Raw genomic sequence first — 21,031 nt, forward strand, 5'->3', positions numbered from 1 at the left:
CCGGCTCACCTACGAGGCTGCCCCTCTCCCCTTCCTCATATGTCTTTTCCTTCATCGTGACCCTGGAAGCCCCCATCTCGTCCACACATAGCCACAGTGTTTCACCTTCTCCTCAAGGAGCACTCTCCTCCTCAGGTGGCCTGGACAGAGGGCTAGCAGACCCCTGCCAATATAGGTGTGGCCCAGCCCCCTCTGTGTCAAGCTGTCAGCTAACCCAATGCCTCAAAGACTGTGACAGAGATGGGGACCCTGGGGGGCCCCAAAGACCCCCACAATGTGGGACTCCAGGGTGTGACGGCTTTCATAGTCCACCCACAGTCGATGCTGTGAAGGTGTTCAGAGAGTCTGTGACTGTGCTCTAACTGAGGAAAGAAACAGTGTTTCATGAGGAACCCTGTCCGTGTGGGCTCTGGACACCCTGAGGACCGAAGAGAAGCGCCTCCAGGCCGGCCCTGAGTGTGAGGTGCCCCCTGCCCCTCAGGGCGTCAGCGTCCACAGTTTCAGACATCATCCCACGTGATCTGGAGAATAACTATGTGCAGATCACAGATGTGGGAACCTCAGCAGAACCTAACGGTCCCATCTGCATCCGTGTATGCTTTCCAGGAAGACACAGCTGAACCCCAGCGGATCAGTGACTCGGGGAGCCAGAAGGTGGAGTTGAAGATGGGACCCAGTGACAAGCCACCCAGCCCAGGGTGTCTGACTTCCTCACAACGGGCCACACCAGGTGTGTGACCCTCAACAGTTGACCCTCTGTGCTGTCTGCAGGCTGACCCTCATCGCAGGATTATTTCTTCCAACGCAATCAACAGCTTAGAATTCTTCCTGTGGTCTCCACATGCAAGACACCCATTCCTGGGTGAAGAAGTAGTTGCAGCTATAAAATAAAAGTCGGCGGTACACATGGGCAACGTCAGCCACCAGATATGCTATGATGATGTCGGAGGGAGAAATGTAGGTTAGATCAGTCAGGAAAGATTCAAATATGGAAAGGGGCCAGGGAAGATTCAAGGAGGCTGGAAAAGGCCATTTTCTGTGGAAAAAAATTGTGCAATACAGTGCTGGAGAGAGCAAATGGAGTCATATTGGACTCAAAAAATCTGTAAGAAGCACCAATTTATAATATGACCTCAAGCTAAATACATAATGGGGACATTTCAAGACATAAGAATTCCCTTTCTCTGAAATGTGTTGCATACCAGCCAAGAAAGTTTCAAGTCCTAGTGGCTTCGTGTCAGTCTGAAATCCAGGTGTGTGACTTGGTAGCGTGTGTCTGGGCACCATGTCAGACTCTCTCTGAGCTTCATCTGAGCACCTCCTTTCTCAGGGTAGGTCTCACACCAAATAGTACCCTTGTGAGAAGCTGCAGGAGCACAAAGCATGGAGACCTGACCCAGCCTGGAGACAGGGTGACGAGCAGCCTCACGCCTCACAGCCTGTCCAGGCTTTTCAGGCCCGAGTCCCTCTGCAGACGTGGTCATGGTGGTGCCCTCCATGGCCCATGTGATGACAGCACGGCCAGCACACACAGGGTGCTTCTGACACGGAAGGCGTGTGGCAGCACTCAGGAGACGGCGTCTCTTTGCGCTGAGGTGCCGGCTTCACTGTTATCACCTTGCTGGCAGTTACAGCCCTAGACTCATCTCTGAATGGATGTACACGAGAAAGGCAATGCAAGCAGTGCTGGAGGCTGGTGGGTGGACAGATGTTCCCGCGAGGCCCAGAGTCTGCAGACAAGATCCACGTGGACTGCGCTCAGGCACACATGTGTTCTCCAGGTTAACAGCTCTCTGGGGATGCAGTGACTGTAAGCACAGTGTGTTTATTTTGTAAAACTAGGGAAGGAGCATGAGAAACAGCAGAACAAATATTTCCTAGAAAAACGGACTTTTAAAAGAAACTGTCGATTCCTAGAGTGTCTCTGGCAAAGTGTGGATTGATTCCATGTATGGGGAGTCCTGGGGTGGCTGAGGAACAGGCTGGAAACAGAGCCGGCTGTGTGGTCTGCCACACATCAGGGAGCTTCTGGTTGAAGAAGGTCACCGTGTGCCTGGTTTTGTGCAAAATGGTTAGAGATAAACCCTGCTTTGAAGGGGCTGTGACTGAGGAGAGGGATTATTTTAGGCAGCAAAGGAGAGCGTGCAGAGCAGATAGGGTACAAACCTCACACCATAATCTTCAGATGCTCAAAAGGCCACAAAAATGTTGCACTTCAAAAAAAAGAAGCGGAAGCTTTTTAAAACTGTAAAAAAAAAAATATTTTTTTCAGTGTCCTAAGCTTTCTGCTAATGTGCCTGTATGTCTTTAAACCCAGTCTCATTGGATTTCCCTAAATTATTCCTCACAGAGAGGCATGTACATACTCATTTAGAATTTCCTGCATCAGCTTAATGGTATTTCAGGCTCATAAATTAGAACTTCCAGATCTGGATACCCCCTAAAAAGATAAAATGAAGTATCTTGGTTTTTGTTTTCTCATGAGGCCAGTGGTAGAAGGAACCACAGATGGAGGGCAGCAGGTAGTGGCTCATGCGACCTCGCAGCCCTTTGCTGGGCAGTTTCCACAGAGTGCTCCAAAGCACTTCCCTTCTTTCTAATGTTCCTGAAAAGGCATCCAAATGAAAAGGCCTCAAACTACTCATTTATCTTGGTGAGGGTCTCTCCAGTTATTCATCTTTTTTAATTATGCCTCAAAAGGAACGTGGAGCTGCCATAAATAATGTTAGCCATGACAGCAGAGGCTGCAGGGTCCCAGGCAGAACGTGGGTGCGGTTTCCCTGCTGGACTTTCTCCCCACATTTTCAGGCACTTGGCATTTCCCCGCGGCTTTCCCAGGGCTTCTAGAACCAGGGCTCAGCGGCTGGGCCTGCCTGAGCCACGGGTGCAGACGGAGGTGGACCACACGGACTCGAGTGATGTCACTGGTCAGGGCCCATACAGAGCCCTCACTCTCACTCAGCCCCGTGGTCTACACTGACCCTGGAGCACCTCCAGGATACTGCAGCGGAGGAGGGGGCTGCCTGGAGATGCAGAGCGCGTGTGGATGGAGCCCAGTGTCTGAGCATCCTCTTTCTGGGTGAAGCCTCGCATCCTAGGTGTAAACGTTAAGGAAACAAAGTGGGAAAGCCTAGACCCTGGAGAGAGGCTTCAGCATCAGTACAAGTGTCCCTGTGTCTGAGGGTCTGAAAGGCGTCCGGCCACTGGCAAGTGTGAGCCATCGGGCAGGGGCTCTGCTCCTATGAACCAAGGGCAGGAGGGGACCAAGCCCAGGGTCTGTCCTGGCCCACGTGTGCATCTCCTGCTTTCCAAGGAGAAGCCTGCACCTTCCCTCCTCCGTCCTCACCCCCTGCTCTCCATCAAGCCCGCAGCCAGGCCAGGTGATAGATGGAGGCGGCTCAAAATAGTTTATTTTGCATGTAACACACAAGCAAGTGAATAATGTCCTCTGTGAGCGCACTGCCCGGGGACAGCAGAACTGGGTGGCAAGGGCAGTGGGGATAGTGATGGAGTGCTGCCCTGAGCAGTGTAATGGCGCTCGTGACGTTGGGCCTGCTCCCCCAAGGGGGGTGGCCCAGGGCCAAGCCCCAGGGAAGCCCCCCTGCGTTTGGATGTGGTGCCAAGCTCTGGGGGGTTGACTCAGGGCTTTGATCCTCGCTGCTCAGCCCCTGCAAGGGGCATGGTGAACCCTGTCCCCCGTTGTCTTTGCAGTGACTGGGCATGTGAGTCCCTGAGCACACCCTGTTCTCACGTGGCTGAGGCATGGCAGCCGGTCCTTGAAGGTTTTCAGGCTCCTGAGTCCTGGCTGGTTTTAGAACTGGGCTGGGATCCAAGCTGGGTTTCTCCAACCTGGCAAGTTAGCCGACAAGGAGGAGGGTCTCCGAGAGGCCCTAGGCCCCCTCCCTAACCTCACTCGTGCTCTTCCTTACCTGCTGTGAAGTAGAAGTCACTGGTGGTATTGGAAATAAACTCACAAGGTAAGTCAAGGCCCCACTCTGAGCCCCCTGGCCTGGTGGCAGGGTCCTTAGCTGACCACTGGCAGGATGCATTCAGGCCTGGGGTCTCCAGGCAGTTCTCAGAGCAAAGATGAGGTGACACAGGAAACTGCCTGCACGATGGAGCTCGGGTCGCTCTGCCAACTGTAGAGCTTCCAGGGTGAAACCCTACAGCTTCTACACTCCAGAAAGAAATACAGACCTGTCCTTTTCTTTAAGAAAAAAAAACATGGTTTAAAGAACACTGCACGGTTTTCAGAGCTGATGTGAGGCGGTCTCGACACGTCCCGGGAAGTTCCTAGAACGGCAGGTCCACACAGTAGCACACCCACCTCCTGCTGATGCTCTGCGTGGAACTCACTGGCTTCTTAACCTTTGGGAGACGTTTCATTCCTTCCCGGTGCCGATTCAGATCAGAGTGCCTGGAGATTACTTTATGAGCTGTTTTATATCAGGCATTAAATAACACAAGTGCTTTCACTGGTAACGTGTGGCTTCTACAAGAACTGCAGGTGTTTTTTCAATTCAGTAAATTGAATATGTATTTACAGTTTACTGAAACTTTTCTTGGATGTAGTTATAATAATTCTTATCTTTCAGCAATAACACCTCAGCCTCAGGATAAAAGCAATTAGAAGCAATCTTTTTTTTTTCCCTAAAAGCTTTAACTCTTAATGGGTTCATAGTATGCATTACCTATAGCTAAGAATAAATTTTAGAATCTTGCTATTTTTGCCAGGGAGAAATAAAGGGCAGCTTTTACCCTGTCAGTGTGTGCTGGGTCTACCAGGCTGTTTCATCTGGATGTTTCTTCTTTATTCCCTAGTTTATATTATTGAAACTCATTATCGGCCATGTTTCCTTTTAAAAAGGAATTTCGGCACTAATGTATTTTTCAACTCACATAGACAAGGAAATCAGAAAATATTTCTTTTTATAGTTGACTTGTGTTTCAGAAGATCTACCATAAAAATATAACCACTACAATATTGTAAAGTAATTAGCCTCCAATTAAAATAAATTTTAAAAAATGTATTGAAAGTATGTTAAATGTGTGTGTGCACCCACACATATAAAATATACATACACAGGTTATCTCACACAGCTCTGTGAGTCTCCCAGACAACCAGAGACTTCACTTAGGCTGGTCCTTTGTCTAAAATGTTTGACTTGACCAGCTTGCTCGTGTAGTTTAGAGCCTCCACCTATTTTTACTGTTTCTCCATCAGTCGCGTTTTCTTCACACTTCAAGTCAAAATGCTAATGGACCACTTGAAGTCCCCTTAGCAGTGATCAACTGCAAGGTCTGACACTTGCTTTTATCCTTTACTAAAAGGTAGAATTTTTTGCTCATTTGTCACTTTTCACCCACTTTCTTTTAAACATTACTAGTGATTACTATACTAAAAGGGAGAAATAATATCCCACCTCTCCCTCCCTGCTTGTCCCCATTAAAGAGCTGTACATTTAGGATGAGCTTAGATTTAACCCCATCAGTCTGAGGAGTTAGACTGTGATCGTCAAGTGTAAATTAGGGAGACAGTCAAGCTGAGTGTTTCCAACAAGCTGTCTGCAGATGAAATAGACTTCCTTGGGGAAAACTGGGGACATGTTCCCTAGGTAGTGAGTCCCCCATCATGGGGGTATGTGAGCATAGCTACTGTACCCCCTCAGCCAGTAGCATCCAAACATTTGTGAGCAGTGGGGTTAGAACACTCTTCTGACTGCCAGCCTGGTGCCCGCTGGGTCTCGAACTTCATTCCGAGCTGGAGTCGACTTGAAGACCCTTTCCAAGGGCATGTGGAGGACCGGCAGCTGTGCTTGGGCTCCAGCAGTTCGTGATGTGGGACCTGGGTAGAGTTGGTGTGCTGGCTAAAGCCTCCTGTTACTAGTGTGGAGCAAACACTTCCTCTCCGGCTGCTCTCAGTTGGTCTGGGGGGCAGGGAGGGGAGGAACAGCTGAGGAAAGGCAGTCTGGACCACAGTGAGGGCTCCCTGGGACCCCCTGGACCTGGTAGAGGGGCAGCTCTCCAGCCAGCAGCGTTCACAGCACAGGCTCTGAGCCCAGCTCCCAGATGGCCAACCAGTGGAGGGGAAGTAAACCGGGTCATTCCTAAGACTGTGGCTCCTCCCATTCTTCTAGAACTTTCTGACACCAGCAGATGCTCTTCTGTGTCGCTGGTACCCCAGTTGTAAATACCCCTTGACCTAATGAAAGATAACAGCCCTGTGTCCCAAAGCAGAAGCTCAATGAGACTCTCCCTGCCTGCCTGGCCTGCTGTGGATGCGGGGCAGGTGGTGAGAACAAGAACCACCGCTCCCTGCCAGGTGGGTGCAGACCTTGGGACCTCAGCCGCCCTGTGACCATGCTAACATGTGGAAGATGCTCAGACAGGGCAGCTTGTCTTCCCTCGCAGCCAGAGGCAGGGCTGATGGCTATGGCGGGTGGACACGGGTCCAGAGAGGGAAGGAACTCCTGGGAGAAGTAGGCACCTTCCTGGAGAGCCAGTGTTTACAGATGTGCCCCCCCGGAAAACACACTTCATCCAAAGCCTAACTTTCTCCCTGGAAAAGGGTGATAACAAAATGAGCTGCCTCGTGGGGCTATTGTCAGAACTATATGAGGCACGCAGAGCATCAGGAACAATGCTTGTCCTGTAGTCGATGCTTGGTGAGTATTAGCTTGCAATACATACCCTTTACTATAATTGGCCTGGAAAAAAATCACTAATGAAAGTGGAACAATAGACTGAAGCTTTATAGGGTCTCAACAGAGTAAAATTGTTTAAGAAAATGTGCCTTCTGTTTACAATAGCCAGGACATGGAAGCAACCTAGATGTCCATCAGCAGATGAATGGATAAGGAAGCTGTGGTACATATACACAATGGAATATTACTCAGCCATTAAAAAAAATACATTTGAACCGGTTCTACTGAGATGGATGAAACTGGAGCCCATTATACAGAGTGAAGTAAGCCAGAAAGAAAAACAACAATACAGTATACTAATGCATATATATGGAATCTGAAAGATGGTAACGATAACCCTATATGCGGGACAGAATGAGAGACACAGATGCATGGAACAATTTTATGGACTCTGAGGGAGAAGGTGAGGGTGGGACGTTCTGGGAGAATGGCATTGAGACATGTGTATTGTCATATGTGAAACAGAGCACCATTCCATGTTCGATGCATGTGACAAGGGCTCGGGGCCGGGGCAGTGGGATGATCCAGAGGGATGGGAGGGGGAGGGAGGTGGGTGGGGGGTTCGGGAAGGGGAACACATGTAAACCCATGGCTGATTCTTGTCAATGTATGGCAAAAACTATTACAATATTGTAAAGTAATTAGCCCCCAAGTAAAATAAATAAATTTATTAAAAAAAAAAAAAAAGAAAATGTGCCTTTAGCTACATTCATTATAGCTTTTATAAATGCAATTTTTATATTAATGCTAAAAGATTTATTTGACATCATGTTACTCAAATATATGTACTTTTGGCATTTAAATTAACTTCTTGTCCCAAACTCTAAATGGGGAAATATGTCACCTTTTCTCAAACAATCAGGGCTCATTGTTAATTCAAAAGTTAATGACATTTTGAGGCTATTTCCTTAGATTGAAGTGTAATATCTACATCTGTCTTAGTGCGTCTCTCCTGAAATGATTAAAAGTTGCTTCATTTATATTACATGTTGAACTTGACAGGTTAATTTAGGAAGGGTACTGGGGGCCAAGGGGAGCTGGAGAGGAAACTTCTCATTACTGTAAAGTTCCCTCCAGTTAAAGACAACCTCCATGCAAAGGAACAGAAACATGATGTTTACCCAGACACGTACGATGTTATAAACCAGCATTACCCCAGTAAAGAAATTAAAAATACTTGTTCCGTGCCCAAACCTCAAAGGCTTTGTCTGCTGGTTGGGAGAGCCCCAGGCTTCCCTGGTGGCTCAGATGATAAAGAATCCGTTTGCAATGCAGGAGGCACGGGGTCGACCCCTGGGTTGGGAACGTCCCCTGGAGAAGGGAACGGCAACCCACTCCACTGTTCTTGCCTGGAGAATCCCATGGACAGAGGAGTCTGGTGGGCTACAGTCCATGGGGTGGCAAAGAGTCGGACATGACTGAGAGACTTTCACACAAAAATATTTGTATTCTTTCACAGCCAGGCCAATGCATTTGTCATTTTAATCCCTGTTCTCCCACATGGCACCCTGACACAAATACCCCCGGAGAAGTAGAGTGTGTGGCAGAATCTTCGTTCTGCTAGTAGAGTCTCCTCTTGAGACTGGAGGGTCACGTCCCAGCCCCGCAGGTAAAAGTAACAGCTCTGCATGGAGCCCAGCCAGGCGCGGTCATGAGCCTCCCGTACAGGTCAGGACAGAGCCTGTCTCATCGCAATGTTTCCCCTACATCCTGCGAGGATCCTGTTTAGCTTTTTAGTGTCCAGAACAAGTGAGTTAGTTGATGTAAAAGAACTTGAAGACTTTAAGCTCCAAGTCAAGGGCAATTGTGTAAGAAAACCTCTTCCCCATCTCAAGGAGAGCACGTTTGCTTCTCAAGAACATGTGGGCTTTCATTAGACACATTTCCTCTAGGAATTTTTGTGATCATGGCTATGGCCAGAGAAGAGGGTGATGCCCGTGAGGCCGCCCAGTGGGAGATGCCACCTGCTACTCCTCCTTCCTGCTCTGAGACCAGCAGGGCTGAGAGTCCGAAGGATTCCACAGGAATGGGGCTCCCCTGTCTAACAGTGTCTCCTGCAGAGCCACTCATCAAGGAAGCTCATATTCTTAAACAAGATAACACCCTTGGCAGGAGACAAACACAGGCAGGTGTCTCTTGTGCAGTCATGTCGGGGACACCTGCCTACAGTGTTTCAAACACTAGCCTCTCAATAATGAAAGAGTATAAGTCATAATGACATTTTTCAGAAAAAAATGACCTATTCTTCTAAGTGCCAAAAGTTAAACAAAAGCAACAAGATTGTTGACCGGAAATTATTTTAAAATATCATATATATAAAAGCAAAATGGCTGTCTGAGGAGGCCTTACAGATAGCTTGGAAGAGAAGAGAAGTGAAAAGCAAAGGAGAAAAGGAAGATATTCCCATCTGAATGCAGACTTCCAAAGAATAGCAAGGAGAGATAAGAAAGCCTTCCTCAACAATCAGTGCAAAGAAATAGAGGGAAACAACAGATTGGGAAAGACTAGAGATCTCTTCAAGAAAATTAGAGATACCAAGGGAACATTTCATGCAAAGATGGGCTCGATAAAGGACAGAAATGGTATGGACCTAACAGAAGCAGAAGATATTAAGAAGAGGTGGCAAGAATACACAGAAGAACTGTACAAAAAAGATCTTCACGACCCAGATAATCACGATGGTGTGATCACTCACCTAGAGCCAGACATCCTGGAATGTGAAGTCAAGTGGGCCTTAGAAAGCATCACTACGAACAAAGCTAGTGGAGGTGATGGAATTCCAGTTGAGCTATTTCAAATCCTCAAAAGTGATGCTGTGAAAGTGCTGCACTCAATATGCCAGCAAATCTGGAAAACTCAGCAGTGGCCACAGGACTGGAAGAAGTCAGTCTTCGTTCCAATCCCAAAGAAAGGCAATGCCAACGAATGCTCAAACTACCGCACAATTGCACTCATCTCACATGCTAGTAAACTAATGCTCAAAATTCTCCAAGCCAGGCTTCAGCAACACGTGAACCGTGAACTTCCAGATGTTCAAGCTGGTTTTAGAAAAGGCAGAGGAACCAGAGATCAAATTGCCAATATCTGCTGGATCATCGAAAAAGAAAGAGAGTTCCAGGAAAACATCTATTTCTGCTTTATTGACTATGCCAAAGCCTTTGACTGTGTGGATCACAATAAACTGTGGAAAATTCTGAAAGAGATGGGAATACCAGACCATCTGACCTGTCTCTTGAGAAACCTGTATGCAGGTCAGGAAGCAACAGTTAGAACTGGACATGGAACAACAGACTGGTTCCAAATAGGAAAAGGAGTATGTCAAGGCTGTATATTGTCACCCTGCTTATTTAACTTATATGCAGAGTACATCATGAGAAACGCTGGGCTAGAAGAAACACAAGCTGGAATCAAGATTGCTGGGAGAAATACCAATAACCTCAGATATACGGATGACACCACCCTTGTGGCAGAAAGTGAAGAAGAACTAAAGAGCCTCTTGATGAAGGTGAAAGAGGAGAGTGAAAAAGTTAGCTTACAGCTCAACGTTCAGAAAACTAAGATCATGGCATCTGGTCCCATCACTTCATGGGAAATAGATGGGGAAACAGTGGAAACAGTGTCAGACTTTATTTTTGGGGGCTCCAAAATCACTGCTGATGGTGATTGCAGCCATGAAATTAAAAGACGCTTACTCCTTGGAAGGAAGGTTATGGCCAACCTAGATAGCACATTTAAAAGCAGAGACATTACTTTGCCAACAAAAGTCCGTCTAGTCAAGGCTATGGTTTTTCCAGTGGTCATGTATGGATGTGAGAGTTGGATGGTGAAGAAAGCTGAGCGCCAAAGAATTGATGCTTTTGATCTGTGGTGTTGGAGAAGACTCTTGAGAGTCCCTTGGACTGCAAGGAGATCCAATCAATCCATCCTAAAAGAGATCAATCCTGGGTGTTCATTGGAAGGTCTGATGTTGAAGCTGAAACTCCAATACTTTGGGCACCTCATGTGAAGGGTTGACTCATTGGAAAAGACCCTAATGCTGGGTAGGATTGAGGGCGGGAGGAGAAGGGGATGACAGAGGATGAGATGGTTGGATGGCATCACCGACTCGATGGACATGGGTTTGGGTAGACTCTGGGAGTTGGTGATGGACAGAGAGGCCTGGCGTGCTGCAATTCATGGGGTCGCAAAGAGTCGGACACGACTGAGCGACTGAACTGAACTGATATATATTTAATATATATAGTGAAATTGAACAAGTTCAAATACTGTGTCTTCCAAGTTGTCCTGGACACTTTGCTGTTCTCCTCTCCTTGTGATTCTGTGGATGCGAGCAGAACACCCTCATGTTAAATAGGCAGCATTTTCTCCTATGCTTTTCACCACTGCGACCACTGTCACCAGCTTGTTTCTCGGTTTTTCCCTCAGCCCTGCTGTCACTTGTCCCCGGCTCAGCTTCTGACAAGCTGTTTCCCATATGATTTGTGCTGGAAAGCCATTACCTAGGGTACAGCATGTGTACAGTTGCAAGTGAGGAAGGCCTAAGCACCCCAAGTCCATGCCTCAGAGCCCTAGGAGAAGGGTGTGAATTGCACCCTTGAGCCCGCACCTCCAGGCAGCCTCTGTCTTTCTCTGACTCAGGCTCTTCATGATGCTCTTGGTCATCTGTGTGCCAGGCGAGGGGCCTCCCCTCTTGGAAGTGAAGTGACACCTTAATAACAGCCCCGGGAATGGCCAGGATGAAAGCAGCAAGGCTCAGACAGAAGCCAAAGCCGGGCCTGAGGGATGATGCATGGAAGAGTAAGGGGCCATGATCACCCCCACGTGACACAGAGGAACCTGGAGAGTCACTTAATGATGGTCATAAATGCTGGGGAGTGTGGCCAGCGGACTCTGCCTCTGGAGGACAAGGACCCGTGGGTGGTGGGGGCTTGAGCTCCAGCAAGGATTTCCCCAGAGGGGGAGCATGGAGTGGCTCAGGGCAGCCATGTAGGGAGGCTTCTGTTTGGAGGTGGTGACAAGCTATGGGCCAAGCCACGGTTGGCTTGGACCTCTCGGGGTGGGTGATGTCAGTGGGCGAGCCTGGTGAGCATGGTGGTGATGGAAGGGCTCACACTACCCCAGATGAAGGCCCTTCAGAGGCTGCAGGTCACCCATGACACACACCGAACATTCACCTGTGACACACACCAGACGTGCACGGAAAGGATGTCACACCCAGGCACCGCGCCTGCCAGCACCGCTCTGTCCAGAACAGACACAGGGCCCCAAAGTCTCCTCCTGAGTGAATTCATGTACGAACATTGCACCCTGAGAAATGGTTTAAATAATGAATGGAGATGGTCTTTCTCAAGATAACCTATTAAAATTATGCACATTTTAACCTTAATGACCAAGGGTGATAGATGCATTGGTATATGTAAGATAGACATGAAACTGTAAAAATGCCATAAATTCCCAGAGTACCTTATGATCTTCTCAGTTTCACAAATGCATTTAATTTAGTTCACATGTAGTGAATTCAGGGAAACATTTAAGTTTATACCCGCCTTCGAGGGTTTAAACGAGCATTGGCTCCTATAAATACAGATTGGTTGGCTTAACTGCATCCAGCTGTGGCAGAATGAAAATAGACCAGAAATATGAACAAGTGTTTGTTTTGGAAAGTAACTACTGGTCTTGTGAGAAACTTCTTAGAGCTAGCTAAAGCTGGATTATTAATGAATATTTGCACACTTATAATGCTTTCAGTTACCACTATTGGTTGTTTTGGTAATGAAACAAATTTCATTCAAGTATTTTTAATACACAGAGATACATACATCTTTGTTGTTGTTCAGTCACTAAGTCATATCCGACTTCTTGTGACCCCATGAACTGCAACATGCCAGGCTTCCCTGTCCTTCACTATCTCCCAGAGTTTGCTCAAACTCATGTCCATTGAGTCAATGATGTTATCTAAACATCTTATCCTCTGCCACCCCTTCTCCTCCTGCCCTCATTCTTTCTCAACATCAGTATCTTTTCTAATGAGTCAGCTCTTCACATCAGGTGGCCAAAAGTACTGGAGCTTCAGCTTCAGTATCAATCCTTCCAATGAATATTCAGGGTTGATTTCCTTTAGGATTGACTGGTTTGATCTCCTTGAAGTCCGAGCACCACAGTTCGAAAGCATCAGTTCTTTGGCACTCAATCTTCTTTATGGTCGAGCTCTCACATCCATACATGATTACTAGAAAAAAACATAGCTTTGGCTATACGGACTTTTGTTGGCAAAATGATATCTCTGCTTTTTAATATGCTATCTAGGTTTGTCATAGCTTCTCTTCCAAGGAGCAAGAATCTTTTAGTTTTGTGGTACATCTTTAAAGTGTATCAACTGGAAAAATTGTACAGATACTGTGTTGCTTCTGAAGCTCTGGAAGTGACCTTCATGTCACGGTAAAAAAGATGAGAGCAGGAATGTCCCTGAGTATCAGACGCAACTTGGCAGGTTGACTTCTTACAACTGGAGCGATTATAACCTGCACAGGAAGGGCCTTCCTGGGTTGGGGATCAGTCAGAGGGGGAGCCTGTAGCTTGGGAGTAGGACTTGTGCACTGTTGATCCAGGTGGTCACTGGTGAGTCCATCTCTAAGCTTAAAGGGTCAGTGTTGAGAACAACCAGGCCTCCAAGGTCACTTCTGTGAGCTGCCTACTCCAGATGGGGACCAGAGAATTTCAGGGAAGTGGCCCTGTTGTCTCCATGTGCTGAGTCTGTGGCGTGGTGGGAGAGGACTAAGAGAAAACACATGCATATAATTTTGTTTTCTCCATCATTTACAAAAAGAAACAGTCTCACCAATAAATACTTTCTGATCTACCCCAACTGCAAAAGGGGCCACTAATGAGTGCTGGATCGAGTGTGTGAAGATCACGCTGAAACACCCAGGACTCTAATCCCTTCCCTTTCTTCTAACGCACCTCCTTAACCCCCAGGGACGCTGCCCCACTTGTGTGCAGAATAAAACTGGGCTCAAGGTGAGACTCGTTGCCAACAGGCAATGGAATGTTAGGAATACATTTTTTTTTGTCAGCAATAGCTTGGGAAGGAAAAGCCATAATGAAGTTATTTCTATGTCTTAAAATACGTTTGTCTTTCTTGTGTATGATAGTGCCTTATTAAACCCCTCCCCATGCCATTGCTATAACAGAATTCTAAACTGTTTTGAAAACATTCCTTGGAGCCACACAACAATAATTAACTGCCTAGCAAGTGCTGAGCAGCAAGCCTCCGATAGTAGCACAGCCTAGTGTCGACAGAGCACAGTTAATCACGGGACCACCATCACACCCCAGGTTTACATTTGGCAGTCACGAAGCACTGACATGGCCCTGCTGGTCCTTTAAGATGTATGTGCTAAGTGCATATGCTCCTACAAGCAGCTCAGGAGAAGCAGGAAGAAGGCGCTGAGAACTCAGTCTCCTGGTGTTGTTTACTCACTTCCCATTAGGTGCGGCTCACCAGCTCTGTGAAGATGGAGTGTCCTGGGGAATTCCCAGTGCCTCTGTCTTCCGTGGACATGCAGCAAGCCCAGCCTGGTCACAGTGGGACCGCCCAGAGCACATACTCGACAGGGCCTCCCAGGCCAGAGCCCTGCAGATGGAGGTGAAGTGAAAATGAACGTTGCTCAATCATGTCCGACTCTTCTCGGCCCCCTGGACTGTAGTCCACCAGGCTCCTCTGTCCATGGGATTCTCCAGGCGAGAATCCTAGAGTGGGTTGCCAGGCCATCCTCCAGGGGATCTTCCCCACCTAGCAGTCAACTCAGGAACACGATGGGTCTGCCCAGTGTTGCCAGGGAGTCCTGAGAGGGCCGTCCAGCAGCAGAAGGACTTGCTCTCACACGTAAATTTCCCACAGCGTGTGGTTTTATACTTTGGCATCAGGTCTATGCAAAGACAGAGATTTAAGTGCCAAGTCAGATTGGTGTGTTACTCTGGTCTCTGCTCTTTAACCTCCAACAGATGTGAGAAAGCAGTGAGATAGCAAAAAAAAAAAAAAAAAGATTAGGACAGAAAGGCAATCAAGAGAAAGAACCAGCAGGCACTTCTGTCCTTCACTTCAGGCAGCCCTGAATGTGCTGCCCAGCCCCGCTCTCCAAACGGAACCATGTGCCTCCTGGTCTCCAGGGTCCTTCCAGGGCTTGGGTTCTGGGATGCAATCTCCCAGGACTCTAATCTGCAATGACTGGGGCTAGAAAAGCAACCTCCGAATCGATAAATCAATCTGAAGCTCGTCAGCCCCTTCTGCACGTCGGCTGTTAAAATGTATGCGCTCACCTGAGTCCTTGAGGAGCTAGCAGTTTACTGAGGGTCATCTGCAGGGCACGGGGGGAGCCCAGGCAGACCCAAGCAGCCAGGCCCAACAAGCACGCACGCAGATGAGACACACGGATGGGACACTGGTCTGGAGCCTGGGGTGGAAGGAGGACCCGCTAGTCGGGTGAGGAGAGAGGAGCAGGGCGGGTGGGGGAGGAGGCCCATGGTGGGTTTTGATGAGTGAGAACACAGGCAGAAAACCAGGGCAGACACTTGAATCTGGTTACACAAAATACAGAATTGGCCAGGCTCAGAATATGTAGGCTACTTCAGGACTGACTCTCGATCGGTCATAGGAAAGACAGACATCTGGGGTGACTATAGTTACCCCCACCTTACCTATGGCCCCAGCAAATCGTTCCCATTGTTCTTCCTTGTTGAGCCCAGGTGTGGCCTCAAAATACCATGGAAGACAGGCAGTGGCTGTGAGTTCTGAGTTGAAGTCAGTCCTCTGTAGATAATGTCCCCAAACTCTTGTCCCCAGAGCCAGCTCCATGTGGTAACAGAGTAGAAGTGTCTCTTCTCCCCGGTAGCAGAGGAGGTCAGGCAGTGAAGGGTCAAGACAGGCTGAAGACGAAGGCCAGGTGCAGAGTCTGGTTGGAAGTCCAGTCCAGACCAGCATCCACACGAGAGAAAGAGCAGGAAAGAGGCAGACAAGACTGAGGAGTTGACCTCCCGTGGACGGGGACAGGGAGCAGCCAGCCAGCTTAGCGGGGTGAGGAGTTAGGCAGCGGGTGTCCAGAGAGGAAACAGGGTGGACAGACAGAGGCCAAGACCTTTGACCTGGGCCGTCTGAGCCCCAGGGTCTGAAGGCCATCACCCGAGATTGAGTCTGTTGTCTGCCCGTGATACTTCTCCATCCCGGGTCTTACCGTCAGCCTAGTCTTGCTAAATGCCAACTTGATAATGCTCCGAAACCCTCACGCACTCCCGATTCCTAAAGACTATAAACTTAGACTTGTCAGAACACAAACCCAGCCCCAAGTCCCATTTCTTACTGAGGCCTGACCCAGCTGCCCCTGGTCCCGCCAACCCAGCCAATGGTCAGCCATCCAGACCACGGTCCCCATAAGCTCATCTGTGCTGACCTCAGCCCCAGACACCTCACTCGCCTGCAAGGGGCCATACAGTCTGGTTTTACATTTATTTCCTAGGCCCTGGTTACCATGGAGAAGGCTGCTCTCCCTCGAATGAGGGTAAGAGGTGAGCAAGGCCTCAGCCTAACATTCAGCCCAGGACCCAGACTTGAGTCAGCCCAAATTCCTTGTTGTGTCACAGAAAACAGGCTGTAAGCACGTCTCTTGGGACAAGGTCTCAGGGTTCATTAATTCTCAATAACTTATAGAAGCATTTTGCCAATTCCAAACAGACAGATAAATTCGCATTTTCCCAGAGAGCTCAAAAAAATAATCTGTAGGTATAACAACAATAAAGGTGAAAGTGCTAGGAACCCTTCTATGTGTACACTTTAAAAATCTATTTTTAATGAATTATACATGTGTTTTTAATTCACTTGCCTCTCCTTAAATAAATATAGCATGACATCATCTGTCATTTCAGCTTTTTTTCTTTCAGGTCAAGTAGGATCTCAAGTGCTTACAAAAGCTGTCTTCTCTTTCCAGCTTACTTCCTTTTAAAGTACTTTTTTCCCTTCAAAGACTCTGAGGATGAAATTAGAAGTCACTTTGCTCCTGCATTTTGGTAATGAATAATTATGCTGTCATGCAGTGCATAACTATTAATTACACGACTGCCTTTTCATTTCAAGGAGTTATTTAATAATTTTTTAATAAAGAGTTACATATGTCAGTCTCTAAAAAACATATCAATCAATGTTATTTTTCAAGGTAGAGAATTGTCATAACTGCATGAAGATTCACTGGGTTTGTGATTATAGTCGTCACCATTTGTGTGCTTTGCTGCTCTGAGAACTGTCAGCTGAGCCTGGAAAAACACCAGCTCCCAGACTGCCCTGGGCCTGTGTTTCAAAGTGGCAGGACAGGACGGCTCATGACTGAAATCACTTGTTGAAAAGCCACACTGCAGAAAAAGCTAACGGTGCCTCTGGTTCCACGAGAAATTCTGGGGAGAGTCTCAGTCTTTAATGGTTTAAAATGGAGGCCATCCAGATTCTTACCAGTTTCTGGGCAGATCATCTCACCTTGTTGTCCATCACTAGCATCCTGCATAGGACAAGGTGAACAGTGGTGTCTACCCCTGGGCTGTGTGAGGGTTAAGTGCCATGTTCACCTACTGGGCTCTGTGAGCATTAGGGAGGGCAGGGCCAGGCATCATCCTCACACTGGAGAGTCTATTCTCAAGGGGACCTTCCACCTTCCCGGAACGCAGGGTCCATGCACCAAGCAGGAAACACTCCTCTAAAATCACACATTATCTACTCTCAGGGAAGAGCAAAACTACTCTCAGGGAAGAGCAAAACCAGGCAGACTCAGAGTCCCAGGGGAGGCCAGTGTCCAGGCACCAGCTCCGCTTGTGGAGAAGGCAGGGACAGGGTTGGAGGCAGTGGAGTATCTGGGCCAAGACAGAGCTCTGGCTAGTGGCAAAAACATTGGCTCAAGTGGGCTTTGTGAAATCTGGTTCTATTACCAAAATGTTCCCCAAAATGCACTGTTTATATTCATGTGGAAGTGAAATGGAGGAAGTGGCATTCCAGCAGTAGACTAGACTGCCTCTGCATTTGCCTCTTTGGGAAATTTCATTTAAATAGAACAAGGCAGTATGGAGTGGTTTGCTTCTAGCTTCTTTCCCTCAGTGCAGTGAGACTCACCCCTGTTGTAGCTTGTATTTTGTTGTCTGCCTGGTGTTTCACGAGATAGATTGATGGTCCACCCTTGTTTATTCCTCACTGTTGGTGGACACATGTGCTGACCCCAACTCCCATCTGCAAAAATAACACCAGTGAATATTCCCTTTGGAGCCTGTATGTGGCCCTACTGTTTTGTTCCCCTAGGCAGACCACTGGGTGTGGAATTACTATGTTATATGGAATTACTTTGTTAAATGTATGGATTCAAGAGATTAGGGTTACTGTTTGCAAGGTATGTATTTTTTCCATTCTTTTTACTTTTAACTTATTTGAATCTGTGTTGTATGTCTTGTACACAGCTTATAGTTAAATCCTTTTTATCTAATCTTATAAACTCTGCCATTTTTATTTGAGTGTTTAGACCATTTATATATAAGGTAATCATTGATATGGCCAGATTTACACTTGCCATTTTTCTGTCTTTTTTCCATTTGTCTCTTGCCTTTTTTATTTCTCAGATCCCTCTCTGAATGACTGAGTGTGCTACTTTACTTCCTTTGTTGACTATTTCACATCATCAATTGCTCCAAATGAAATGAGCCACTGAGTGTAGCCAGAGGCTATGGTCTTCACAGCTTGTCCTGGGCCTGGCAGAATTGCCACCCTGCAGGGAGGGACGGCATGTTCAGGGTTATAGCGGCTTCCTGGGGAAAGGGTTTGTTGATCTCTTCAACTAGCCATTGCTAGAAGTCCTGCCTGCAATTGATTTTTAGGGATTTTATTTTTTGTTGTTGTTGAGACCGCTGCAATGTTTTCTCTACTAAAACAGTGCCCTTATCCTATTTCTTTCACTCATGGAATTACTGTCCATCACGAAGGCACAGATTTTAACTGCCTCAGCCCTGGTATGTGACCTCTCTTAATACTTAGTGACACTGATACCTGGAAAAAATGACTCATTGGTGTAAAAATTACTTCTAGAAATGATGACAAAATTTTCGGTTGACTATATCAACATTTCCTGTAAGTATATGGGTTTTCAGCAATTTCCCTTTAGTTTGTTACTTTTACAGGACTTGTTTAAAAAGTTGGTAGACAATAAATGTTTTAATATCCATTGAACAAAATATTTTTTTAGTTCTTGAATGGCAGTAAAGGGGTGAGAGTAATGATGGTGGACTTTTTTAAGTAAAGCTACAATTTTAAGAGCTTAAATGAGAAAAAATACATAAGCCCACTTTTCTTCAAATTCACAGAGAAATTATATGACTGACCTATAGGACACAAGCTAGAATAAAACTAGAACTTAGGTGCCCCATTGTGGGCAGGCCATAGACGGCATCCTATGGATGTAAATATGGCCATTTGATGGGGGAGGGGGAGTCTCAGAGCTGCGAGGAACATGAGGGGCCCACAGACAGGAGGCCTCCCTTCAGAGAATCTGTGCCGGGGGTTGCTTCTGCCCCCGGGGAGGGGAGCCCCAGCCCTCCACCGCCTCTGAATTAGCCTTGCCTGCGGGCAGCTGCATCCAGAGGTGAGACTACGCTGAGGTCAGGCTGCCAGGAGGCTGAGCAGAGCTGGACAAACAGGCAGGGAGCGCGCCCTGCTCATTCCTTCTGACCCTCGTTTGTTGGCTTTCTTTTCCTGAAAGAAACGCTCAGGTTCCTGACACAGGAGCAGCACTAGGGCCCACCAGCAGAGGTTACTCTGAGGGCGACTCCTCTACCGAAAGTTAGTGGCCATCAGTGCCTGTCCCATGGCCGCAAGACACTGGGGACACATGTAATTAATGAGCACACCTGTGACTGCCACCCTCCTCACGTCAGAGCACAGACTGTAATCCCCCCTCCGCCACCGACCTTCTGAAGCCAGTTCCACCAGCCCCAGCCCGCCCAAGTCTTCACTCCCACAGACCCTTGCTGGCCAGTCACCATATCATGGGACATAGTGTGCTGGTGAACTCCATGTGTCCCTCAGGAGGCCTGCCCATGGCTGGGAGCACTGGGGTCAGTGGCCTCTCTGCCCGAGGCTCAAGGATGGAGGAAGAGGGCATGCCTGTGCAATTCCCTTCGCCTCCTGTTGAAGGAACTGTGGCATCTCCACTGGCAGAGGGACACCTCTGGTTACTCAAGGCTCCAGTGGCCATGCCCAGAGTTGTGGTTTCGGGGAAAGACCCTTTCAGTGAGAGGGCCACGCCCACCTCTCCCCTGCCCCACCCCAGTGACCACGGAGCCTCCACCCCTTTCTGCTTCCAAGACAAGTGCTACCGGGCCATGGAAGTGAGTGCTTCCAGGTCATGGAAGTGAGTGCTTCCAGGTCATGAAGCTATGTGGTTGGGGCTGAGCCCACACAGCATTTCCTTCCAGGGGAACGGTTTCCCGGGTGGCCATCGATGATGGACAGGCCTCACAGGGCAGGAAGGAGGCCATGCCATCGTGTCCACTGTGGGACACAGGGCAGCCCCCAAGAGCAGGGGATTCCCCAGCCATCTGTTCGCTTCCTGAGCTCCACTGTACCCTCTTTCACCATTCCAGCTTCGCACCATCCCGTAATAATGAAAAAATAAAATAAAATATTAGGCCTCAGGAGAAGTGACTTCCCTGGTGGCTCAGAGGTTAAAGCGTCTGCCTCTGATGCAGGAGACCCGGGTTCGATCCCTGGGTCGGGAAGATAACCTGGAGAAGGAAATGGCAACCCACTCCAGTATTCTTGCCTGGAGAATCCCATGGACGGAGGAGCCTGGTAGGCTACAGTCCATGGGGTCGCAAAGAGTCGGACATGACTGAGAGACTTCACTCACTTCACTCAGGAGAAGAGTACTGTTTTGCTGCTTGTGACAGCAGCTTGCCACTAACCCGTCTCAGTAGAAGGCTTAAAGGCACACCACTGCAAGGCTGCCAGTGGAGGAAATAAGCTCACAGACCCCAGAGGTCTGCTTGTTGCCTGACAGAGGAAAAGGGTATTTTATAAATTCTTCCAAGAAGTCCTGAGGTAGACACATTTCCTTCCTGCTGACACTAACTGAAGGAACCTGCTCTCCTGTCCTCCTGATGAGAACTGGACAACAAAAGCCCAATGGATTTTCCCTCATCATAAACCCTCTTAGCAACACTGGGCTTCCCAGGTGGCTCAGTGGTAAAGAACCCGCCTGCTAATGTAGGAGACAAAAGAGACACAGGTTCAGTTCCTGGGTCAGGAAGAT

At 47.9% G+C, this 21,031-nt stretch overlaps 1 protein-coding gene and 1 non-coding gene across 2 annotated transcripts in view; both read left to right on the forward strand.

The window, feature by feature from the left end:
• Positions 1-21,031, forward strand: part of ADARB2 (adenosine deaminase RNA specific B2 (inactive)) — a 227,355-nt gene that overhangs the window by 38,192 nt on the left and 168,132 nt on the right. The window lies entirely within an intron of this gene.
• Positions 20,427-20,498, forward strand: TRNAQ-CUG (transfer RNA glutamine (anticodon CUG)). The gene has a single exon. It is a non-coding gene; the product is annotated as a tRNA-Gln (tRNA).

The sequence above is a fragment of the Giraffa tippelskirchi genome, chromosome 13 (genome assembly GCF_054371585.1).
Source record: "Giraffa tippelskirchi isolate mGirTip1 chromosome 13, T2T-mGirTip1v1.2.pri, whole genome shotgun sequence".
Taxonomy (NCBI): Eukaryota; Metazoa; Chordata; class Mammalia; order Artiodactyla; family Giraffidae; genus Giraffa; species Giraffa tippelskirchi.